Below are 10,184 nucleotides of genomic sequence, written 5' to 3' on the forward strand. Positions count from 1 at the left end.
GGTTGGCGGGCGGCGGGCAATTAAACCAGCATAATCTGGTACACCCGCCGCCCGCCTATTCTCAGCTGCTCGGGGGGGGGGGGCTCTAGGCGTGGGCGCACACGCCGCACCCCCCGCTCACAGCGACCCCGCTCGGCAGCCTCCTTCTGCAACATTACCTGTTCGCAGAAGGTGATGGCTGCCGCCCATTTTCTCGGGCTCTCCAGCATTGCCCCAACTAAGCTGGAGAGAGCGAGGTCGCTACCAACTTCCCTTCTTAGGACTCGGCGCAGCAGTGAAAAGGCGGGGCATATCTCCAGTGTACTTTATTCTCTACCTGCTCTCTGGTAAAGTGATATTTAATATCGATATGTTTTGATCTTTTGTGACTAGAGAGAGTTGGGTTGTTTGCAAAACTAATACAACCATTATTGTCTTCATAGATTACAATGGATTCTGATATATTTACTTTGATACTGGTTGCTAAAGATTTTAACCATAATGCTTCTTTAACTGCTTCAAATAAAGCCATGTATTCGGCCTCAGTCGAAGAGGCCGCGACTGATGATTGCTTTTTCGTATTCCAACTAATTGTATATTTTTCGAACAATTTAAATATATAACCAGTTGTGTCGTTTCCATCCCAATCTGAATCAGCATACCCTGCTGTCTATCAAGATGTTATCATGTGTACCTCTTGTGTACGTTAGTTTGATATTTGTCGTGCCTTTCAAATATCTTAAAACTCTTTTAAGACAAATCCATAATTCCTTATTTCTTTTATTTGTGTATCTGCTCAAAATGCTCACAGCTACACATAGATCAGGTCGCGTACAGATCATAATATTGTTACGTGCCGAGGGCCAGGCAGTTTGGGTGGCCGGAGGTTGCATGCAATTGGAATCTTTTTGGATGAGGTGCGTAGACCAGCCGATGTTTATTTCGACACGGGTGGCTACCTTTTAGGTTAGGATGAGGTGCGTAGACCAGCCAATGTTTATTTCGACACGGGTGGCTACCTTCAAAGGGGTTTGGATAAGGTGGTTGGAGGAATTGGTGTTAGGGTGCCTCGTAACTTTGTTAAAAAGAAATAAGGATATACCTCGAGCGGCTGAGGTATACCTTGGTGGGTTCTTACCTATTACTGGTTCGAAGCAGGAGATGGTAATAATTGAAGTGGAAACCAAAAAACTGGTAGAAACTAATTTATTGCGCGCTGGGTTTAACAAGTGTGAGTGTGTGTTTGTGGACTCTAAACGCGCTCTCAGTTTTTCGCACTGAGCCGGCGGGGGCTTTCGATTCTAGGCTGTTACCTCTGAGATTTGGTTGAAAGAGAATTTAACTCGATCTTGCTAATGTTTCCGTCTCAACGAATGTCACGAAACTAGCCCGCTTCCCGGTCGCGTTAGAGCCCTTTATATACTAAAATTTTATGGGAAAAATGGTAGTGGCGGTGTTGCTACGTGGTCCGGTTCCAGAACGTTCGTCGTCGTACCCCCTCGGAGGCACTCGACTCACGATATACAAATCCACCCCCGACTGGCTGCCGCCAGCCTGGCGTATGCCTTCAGGAAGGAATATAAAAAATACGTGGGAAGATTCCTCGTATGTTACAATATACATCAAACAACCAATAACATTTCGACAAGGTGCCTCATATTGTTCGTCTGAATTCAGGGCTTCATAATTAAGCTTACTTTCAAGTGGAGTATTTATGGGTTTACAATTATCCATATTAAATTTCTTCAATACTTTTCTAATATAAGTACTTTGGTCTAGAGTTATATTTTCTCCAGTCCTTTCAATTCTAATGAAACTGTTCATTACCTGTTCATTAAGTAGTCTTTGAAATTATTCATCGTTACGATATTAGCTGTCGCAACTACCAAATGATCGACATACAAAACTACATAGATATTTTTAGAAATATCTCCTTTATCTAAAATATAAGTACAACGGTCAACTGGGGAATTCTGAAAATCTTTTTCTTTAACCCTTTCGCTACGGCAGTCCGTTCCGCGGAAGTAGCGCCACTGAACGGGGTACCGCGCCGCGCAGTGTGCACATCGCGCATCGGTAGTCTTCGATGTTCGCACGTACGTCTTTCAATGGTACTCTGGAATTGTCTCGTATGTATACTTTTTTAAGAGTTATGTAATATCTGTTTCGTCATATTATATAGAAAAACATAAAAATGAGTATATTGTGGGTATTCAGAAATTTACATATTAACAAAAGTTACTATTATTATAAATAAAAATACAGTTAAGGTAATTAGATATCAAATTATACAATAATTCTTAGTAATATAACTCTGTATGGTAGATTTTAAAGCAAGGTGTTACGCAGAGACCAACATTACAATCTTCACATTCATATCGATTCTCGCGTTTTTTGTCGTTTGTCTATTTTTGATGAGGATAAGTATTATTCATATGATATTTTTGCAATATTTGTCGGATTAATTCTAAGTGAAATTTGGCTATAGATATCGGTTGTTGTGTGTTATGTTTATATAGACAGTATGCATTCCACACGCATATGTCCAGCAAATGGAAAAAATATTTACGATACCATTTCATAGATTTACGTGTCGAATTTATAGTGCTAATCACCATGTCTACTTTGTCAACAGAACCCATACAATTATTATAATCTAAGACGCATACTGGTTTTTGAATTTTCTTTCCTCCACGCCTAACAACCGTTGCAAACTCTGAAGTATGCATGGTGGATAACATATAAACTTCTTTCTTATCCATTCATTTTACAGCTAATAAATTTTTAGTTGAACGGGAAGATGCCTCTCCTTTTCTCAGTATATCAGTAATCTTTGGCATTCCTCGTCGTCTTTTTTTTATCGTCCCACACGCATTTGTATAATTATCATACAATAAATTAAACAAGGATGGGCTTGAATACCAGTTATCTAGAAAAACAGTGTGTCCTTTTCCTAGATAGGGCGCCATTAGTGTTTCTACTATCGCTCCCGATTTGCCGATTTCCTTATTTTGGCTGCTGCACATAGTCGATGACCCGGCATAAATAATAAGGTCTTGTACAAAACCAGTTCGGCAATCACAAAGAATGAATGACTTGATGCCAAATCTACTTCTCTTTGAAGGAATATATTGTTTGAAGGAAAGTCTCCCTTTATAGAGAAGTAAACTTTCATCGATGCACAAGTCTCGGTAAGGATAAAATGATTGGCTGAAATTATTTCGGAGCATATCGACCACGTTCCTTATTTTATATAATTTATCATTGGGAGATATGATATTTTGGCTGAATTGTGTGTAGCATCGATAGCAATTTAAAATAGCGGTCTCTAGGCATAATCTCTCCAAAAATATCACTACGTAAGGATAGCTTCTTATTGCGTGTCATTAGAAATGACACTGCAAAAAAGCGGTATATTTCGGATAGTGTCGTTCCTTCACTATCTTCCATATTATTGTTATTTTTTTTTAACCAATAGTCATTTGTTTCATTTACAATGTATTGCACGAACTCTTCTGAAACAAAGAGCAAAAAGTAATCAATTATTTTCGCTAATCTGCTAATGTTTGCTATAATTCCTGTATTTTCAGCTGTAAATGGATGTATCTTGGGGATGAATGTGTTTGTGGTCCACGAATCGCAATAGTCGTTATTGTGTCTCTCATTATTTTCTACTTCTGAGTCTGAGGTATTACATATATATCTTCTATTTTTGTTCACAGTGAAATTATCTATTTTCACTCTCGGAACCATATTCGGAGTCGATTAATCCATTCAAAAATAGTATGCTTTTTGAACTCCGTCCTGGCATTCTAACAAGGATGAAAATAAAAATTAAAAAGCAAATTTTACACAAACCTACAATTAAAAATTTCCGATAAACGTTACTAACCTCAACATCGATATTAACTGTAAAATAAGACAATAATATTTTTAATCTATATCTTGTCCGACTTAATATCGGTTCAAGAGATACTTTATATTATAATCCTTGTTTTCTAAAATAGTTTTTTGCCTTACAAATACTTTACCATCCAATAGAAAAAAATTGAAGATTCTTATTTCGTATGTAAAATATGCAGGCTTTAGTTCAGTACGAGCTATTAGATTCAAAAGATATTCTACCGTTATAGTAGATTCTGTTTTCTAATGGTCAGCGTAGATGGCTTCGCGGACACCGATTATAGTCGGCACCCGTACACACAGCACGTCGCGCGAACACCGACTATAACCGGCATCCGTACACACAGCACGTCGCGCGGCCGCCGACTATAGTCGGTGTCCGTAGCGAAAGGGTTAAGAGCCTTTTCTAATTCTTCAAACCAGCATCTTGCTGCTTGTTTTAATCCATACAAAGCTTTATTTAATTTACAAACTTGATTTTGTTTGTTTTCAATTCCCTCAGGTACTCTCATATAAATTTCCTCTTTTAATATACCGTTTAAAAATGCGGATTCTACATTCATATGATGGATTAATAAATTAAATTGATTAGCATAAGCAATTATAAATCTGAAACTTGAAATCCTTGCAACCGGAGCAAAGGTTTCATTATAATCTACTAAATACTTTTGGCTAAACCCTTTTGCAACCAGCCGAGCTTTATATCTTAATGAGTTTACAAATTCATCATCTTTTATCGTAAATACCCATTTACAATTTATTATATTTCTATTGCTAGGCCTTGGTACTAATGTCCAAGTTTTATTCACCATAAGAGAATTAATTTCTTCTCTAACAGCTTGTTCCCATTGTTCCCTATTATTTCTGTTATTTATTTCCTGATATGATGCAGGAGTTTCATAAACTACCGATTGTGCACACATCATATAATCAATCGGCATGTCCTCTTCATCATATGAAATGTGCGGTTTCCTTTTAATCCTATCACTCCTTCTTGGTTCTGATAACATTCTTTTACTGCTATTTGTACTATCTGTATTTGTACTATTCTGAGAAGAAGACCCATCTATTTTTCATAGATTCTGTTTGGATTTATACTCTCTAGTTTATCTATTTTTCCATCAACAGACTTACTAGGATCACCCACTGATTTTGACTTTACGTCAGAAACATCAGTTTTATTTCCGATATTTTCCGAACTTAAACTATGTGGTTTGCCATTATCAGATTTCTTTAATTCCTTTATTGAGTTTGACATTACGTCAGAAATTTCAATTTTATTTTGAGATTTTTCACAACTAATCTCTTTAACATTTGCTACCGGCCTTGACTTTAGGAAATTAACTTCGTCAAATATTGTATCTCTGACAACGAAATACTTTTCCTTTTCACGTCCCACACTCTATACCCGTTTGTTTCATAGCCTGCTAGTATTCCTTTCCATGACTTTTCGTTACATTTGGTTTTACTAGTTTTATCATGCACATATACTGTAGAATCAAATATTCTTAAATATTTTATTTGTGGAAGGAGTGATTGGACCGCACACGTCCGAATGTACTATAAACAAAGGTCTTTTTACATGATCTCTAACTTTTTCCTTTTTAAACGGCAATCGTGCTTGTTTTCCATTAACGCAAGCTTCGCATAAGTTATTATTAGGTATTATTTTATTTACCAATTCGACATCGCTAATCATTCCTTTATTTCTTAACTCTAAGAATTTACTTTTTTCAATATGTCCCAAGCGTTCATGCCATAGTTCAAAATTACCTTTGATAATGCTGTACATTTGGACTGAGTTTACTTGTTCATGCTTTATTTTAAAATCTATTGTAACAAGATTGTTCGAGGACTTACCCCTGATGATCACCTTACCGGATTTAAAAATCTGCACACCTTGTTTATCAAATACAATCGTATTACCCATACTTTGCATCTTTGATACAGAGAGCAAGTTATATGGTACTTCCGGCGAATATAGGACGTCCTTCAATTCTCCTGCGACTCCTGTGTCACTGACTACGTCCAGTGTGTCCCTTTTTGTTGTCATGATGTATTCTCCAGATTTTGTCACTGATATCCTGATCGGTGTCTTCAGCTCCTCGTTTTGCTAAGTCCTCCCTATTGATAATATGGTCGGACGCTCCTGACCAACCCGTTCTCTTCTATCTTCACTGCATTCCACATATCCTGCCATGAATGCAAATCCATCTGTATTTGCAGCATTTGTATTTTGCTGCACACACTGCACTGTTTGTAATGTTCTCCTGTTTTCGCTATTTTTATAGTCCATGGTTCTCTTGTGGTAGTAACAATCCTTCTTTATATGTCCTTTTCTTCCACACTGGTAACATTTTGTCACATGTGTTGCTTTTGTCTTCATGTTCGTAGACGTTTTATTTCGTATTTAAAAATTTCCACGTTTTCTTGTTTTTATAGGAAAGTCTTGATTAGTGAATCTCCTTTTATTATTATTTTGTTTAGTTGCCTGGAGAATCTTTATACTTGAATCGGCATTCTCATTTAACAATTTCACCTCATGAACCAATAGTCTGGTTTTTACGAATGCAATACTTAAGTTGTCTTCAGCTAAAGTTTCAATAGCTGTTATCATTCCATCATAAGATGATGGAAGTGTTAATAACAAATGAGAAATTACATCTATCTCTTCTAATTTTCCTCCAGCTGCTTTTGTAGCGACGTGCTTTTACGGCGCCTTTTTGACGCGCGGGGATCGAACGTCAACCCTACCGGGGTTGTAAGGCCCGGGCTTCACTTGTTTGAAGACGCGTCGGTTTTGTAATGGTTATCGGTCCGATTGACCGATTTTGAATGAATGAACGATTGAGTTCCCGAGTCGAATGAGTCTCCGGTTGCGACGAGTGAGTCTCCGAACGATTGAGACTGTTTGACGCACGAGTGAGACTCCGGATCGAGAATATATGTTTGTGAAGACGACTGTAAGAATAATAATACTAATGACGCGCCTCGACTGCTCGCGTTTTTTATACGTTTTTCCCCACTTGAGATTCTTGAAGGAACCTCCACCTCCATGTCGGGATGTACTGATTGGTTTTCTCGAAAATTACGATCTCCCAATCAGCGTCCTCCAAACGTTTCGTCACCACCCTCTCGTACCGTCCTGCACGGGCCTTGTCTTGGAGAGGGGTGCGATACGTAATTGCGTGGTCGGGGAGGTCCTCTGGGCCTTAAGATGTCATCCCCGCGACGGTTGGGACTAACTTTCCCAAGACGCGTTCAAAAATCTCAAGTGTTATTGCGGGATTTTTTTCGGGCCTTTTGGATTTACGACGCGTCGCGATCATTAGAAAAGACGGAGACACTGCCCAGATGTTCGGCAGCTGCAAAAAAAGGTCTCCGTCTCCTCAGATGACCCACGCTTGTCCGTGCCATAAACCCTCAAGCGAGAGAGATCTGCAGGAGGTCCTACGTGACGGAACAGCTTTCAATTCAGTGGTTAGGCCATCAAATGTCGTGAAGTGTCTCATCAATGGGGTATCACTTTGCAATTTTATACTCAGTAATTTCTTTTGCAGAGCCAGTTGAGTGGCGAGACTTTTTCGCTCGTACAAATTGTCCAAATTCTTGAAGATTTCTCTCGCACTGTTTTCTGGTTTCATGAAACATAGTAATGAGTCTGCCAGATACTCTGTAATTATGCCTTTAACAGTTCGTTCTGCTTTATCCAACTTCTCCGTCTTATTCAGTGGTGGTTCATCGTCGATTACGTGTATAATGTTTAGTTCTGTCAGCACAGCACGTACACGGAATTTCCAAACACTATATCGTTTACCATCGAACACATTAATGTTTCGTTTTATACACGCACTTTCCATTGTTCTAAATCACTTAATAAGTATTTACAGTATCAGTTTATGACACTAGAACGTTACACGTTAAAATAATATTGTTCTCTTTGCACAGTCGTTTTACACTTAACACAGTTAATTAAAAAAGACGTTGCCAGGGCCCATAACCCATTGGGATTATGGCTTGGATTATTTCTCAAATGAATATGATATTAATCCTTTTTCTTATAAAGCTATATTTTTACTTTTATTTGAGTGAAGGTATATGTACGAACTGACTGAGCGACCAAAATCAATTGAGAGACCGGAAATTGAAAATCGCCTGCTTATATACCTTTTTTGGTGTGGTCTTCTCCACCAATCAGAGACGGTCATTCATCGCGTCTTATATTGTATACGCGGTACTGGGATCACTAACGGTCATAGCACGATGTGTTCTAACGACACCGGCGATGGTATAAAGGGTGTTCCACAATTATTTTAACAGCCGAAAATGAGGGGTAGCTGAGGTCATTTGAAGTAACTTTTTCCTTTGCGAAAATGCAATCCGCGGCTTTGTTTACGAGTTATTAACGAAAAACACTGGCCAATGAGAGGTGACGGTGCAAGGGAGAGGGTCCGCGAGAGAGTCCGCAGCACGAGGCTTTAACAGAAGGTCGGGACGGACTCGAGCCGCGTTCGAAGTATTGAACAAGTCACAAGACGAGAACTTACCGGATTTTTTTACTACATAACAGTGATATTTTTAAGAAAAACGCTGTTCACCTTTACTTTAGAACGTCTGAAGAATATTTACTAATTTTTCGGACCCGAAATAATATGAAGTTTAACCGTGGCAGCCGTTTTAATTTTCTGGTGTGCATGACACCTCGTGTGTACCATATGAAATTTTTATGCATGGTGTACAGTGAAGATTAACAAAGTTCGTAAATGATATTTTAATTTAAATAATTCCGTGTACGAACAGAATTCAACGAATGATTCGCAAAGCTGATTTAATAATAAATAATCGCGTTAAGGTACTTAAAGGATTTGTTTTTTAGAGAAATATGAAAAATATTATCGATAAGAAACTCACCCATTTAGTTGAGGAAGTATTTGCTGACTCATACGTACTGACCTCGTACAACGAACAGCTGATCCCAGGTCGATGACCGCAACATTCGAGGGATTCTGTCGGTGGAACCTCTGGTATGGTTATTTGCGAAGTTCACTTACACTGCACAGTCGCCAAACATTGATCAGTTAATTAATCACTGATAATCCGAATCACTTATGGATATTAAGAAAGATCACTGAGACTCGTTCGCGGATAATCATTAATACGACGCGTTCGTTCAGAAGTCGACGTTTCACTGCCGAAAAATTCAGGCCTTGACTGTGGGCCCTTGTTGTTCGTCGTTCGGCCGTTCGAGGAAATGACACTCGATACCATTTTCTTCGCACGGCCATTAATGACGTTCTAAGAGCGCAGGGTACCGTCGGTGATAGCGGGTCGGACACAGTTTATGTCTCGGCATATCTTGTTTAATTCATTTGGCGGTACCCTGCGCTTCTCAGTCATCTTTCGTAATATCCACAAATGTTTCGGATTATGAGTGATTAATTAAGTGATCAGTGTTTGGTGACAGTGCAATGAAAGATCAGCTGTACGTTGTACAAGGTCAGTGCCCTTCGACATCGTGAATTTCAGCCAACAAATGCATCCTCAACTAAATGGATGAGTTTCTTACTGATAATATTTTTTATATCTCTCTAATAAACAAATCCTTTACGTACCTTATTTATTATTAAATCAGCTTTGCAAATCATTCGTTAATCTTCACTGTACACCTTGCAAAAAATTTCATATGGTACACACGAGGTGTCATGCACACCAGAAAATTAAAACGGCTGCCACGGTTAAACTTCATATTATTTCGGGTCCGAAAAATTAGTAAATATTCTTCAGACGTTCTAAAATAAAGGTGAACAGCGTTTTTCTTAAAAATATCACTGTTATGTAGTAAAAAAAATCCGGTAAGTTCTCGCCTTGTGACTTGATCAATACTTCGAACGCGGCTCGAGTCCGTCCCGACCTTCTGTTAAAGCCTCGTGCTGCGGACTCTCTCGCGGACCCTCTCCCTCGCACCGTCACCTCTCATTGGCCAGTGTTTTTCGTTAATAACTCGTAAACAAAGCCCCAGATTGCATTTTCGCAAAGGAAAAAGTTACTTCAAATGACCTCAGCTACCCCTCATTTTTGGCTGTTAAAATAATCGTCGAACACCCTGTATAGCGGTATCTTTGATATACAGTTTACATCACCGTCGGTGCGTGTTGACGGAACCGGCGGAAACGTAATCTGATATTTTCGAATCTCAGTCCTAAGTAAACTATAAATTAATTTTTGTCCGAGGCTAAAGTTTCTGTTTCAACAATCGGAGACAATAAATTCTATTTCGGCGACGAGGGTGAGGAGATAAACAT

This window comes from Megalopta genalis, unplaced genomic scaffold, assembly GCF_051020955.1.
Source record: "Megalopta genalis isolate 19385.01 unplaced genomic scaffold, iyMegGena1_principal scaffold0048, whole genome shotgun sequence".
NCBI lineage: Eukaryota > Metazoa > Arthropoda > Insecta > Hymenoptera > Halictidae > Megalopta > Megalopta genalis.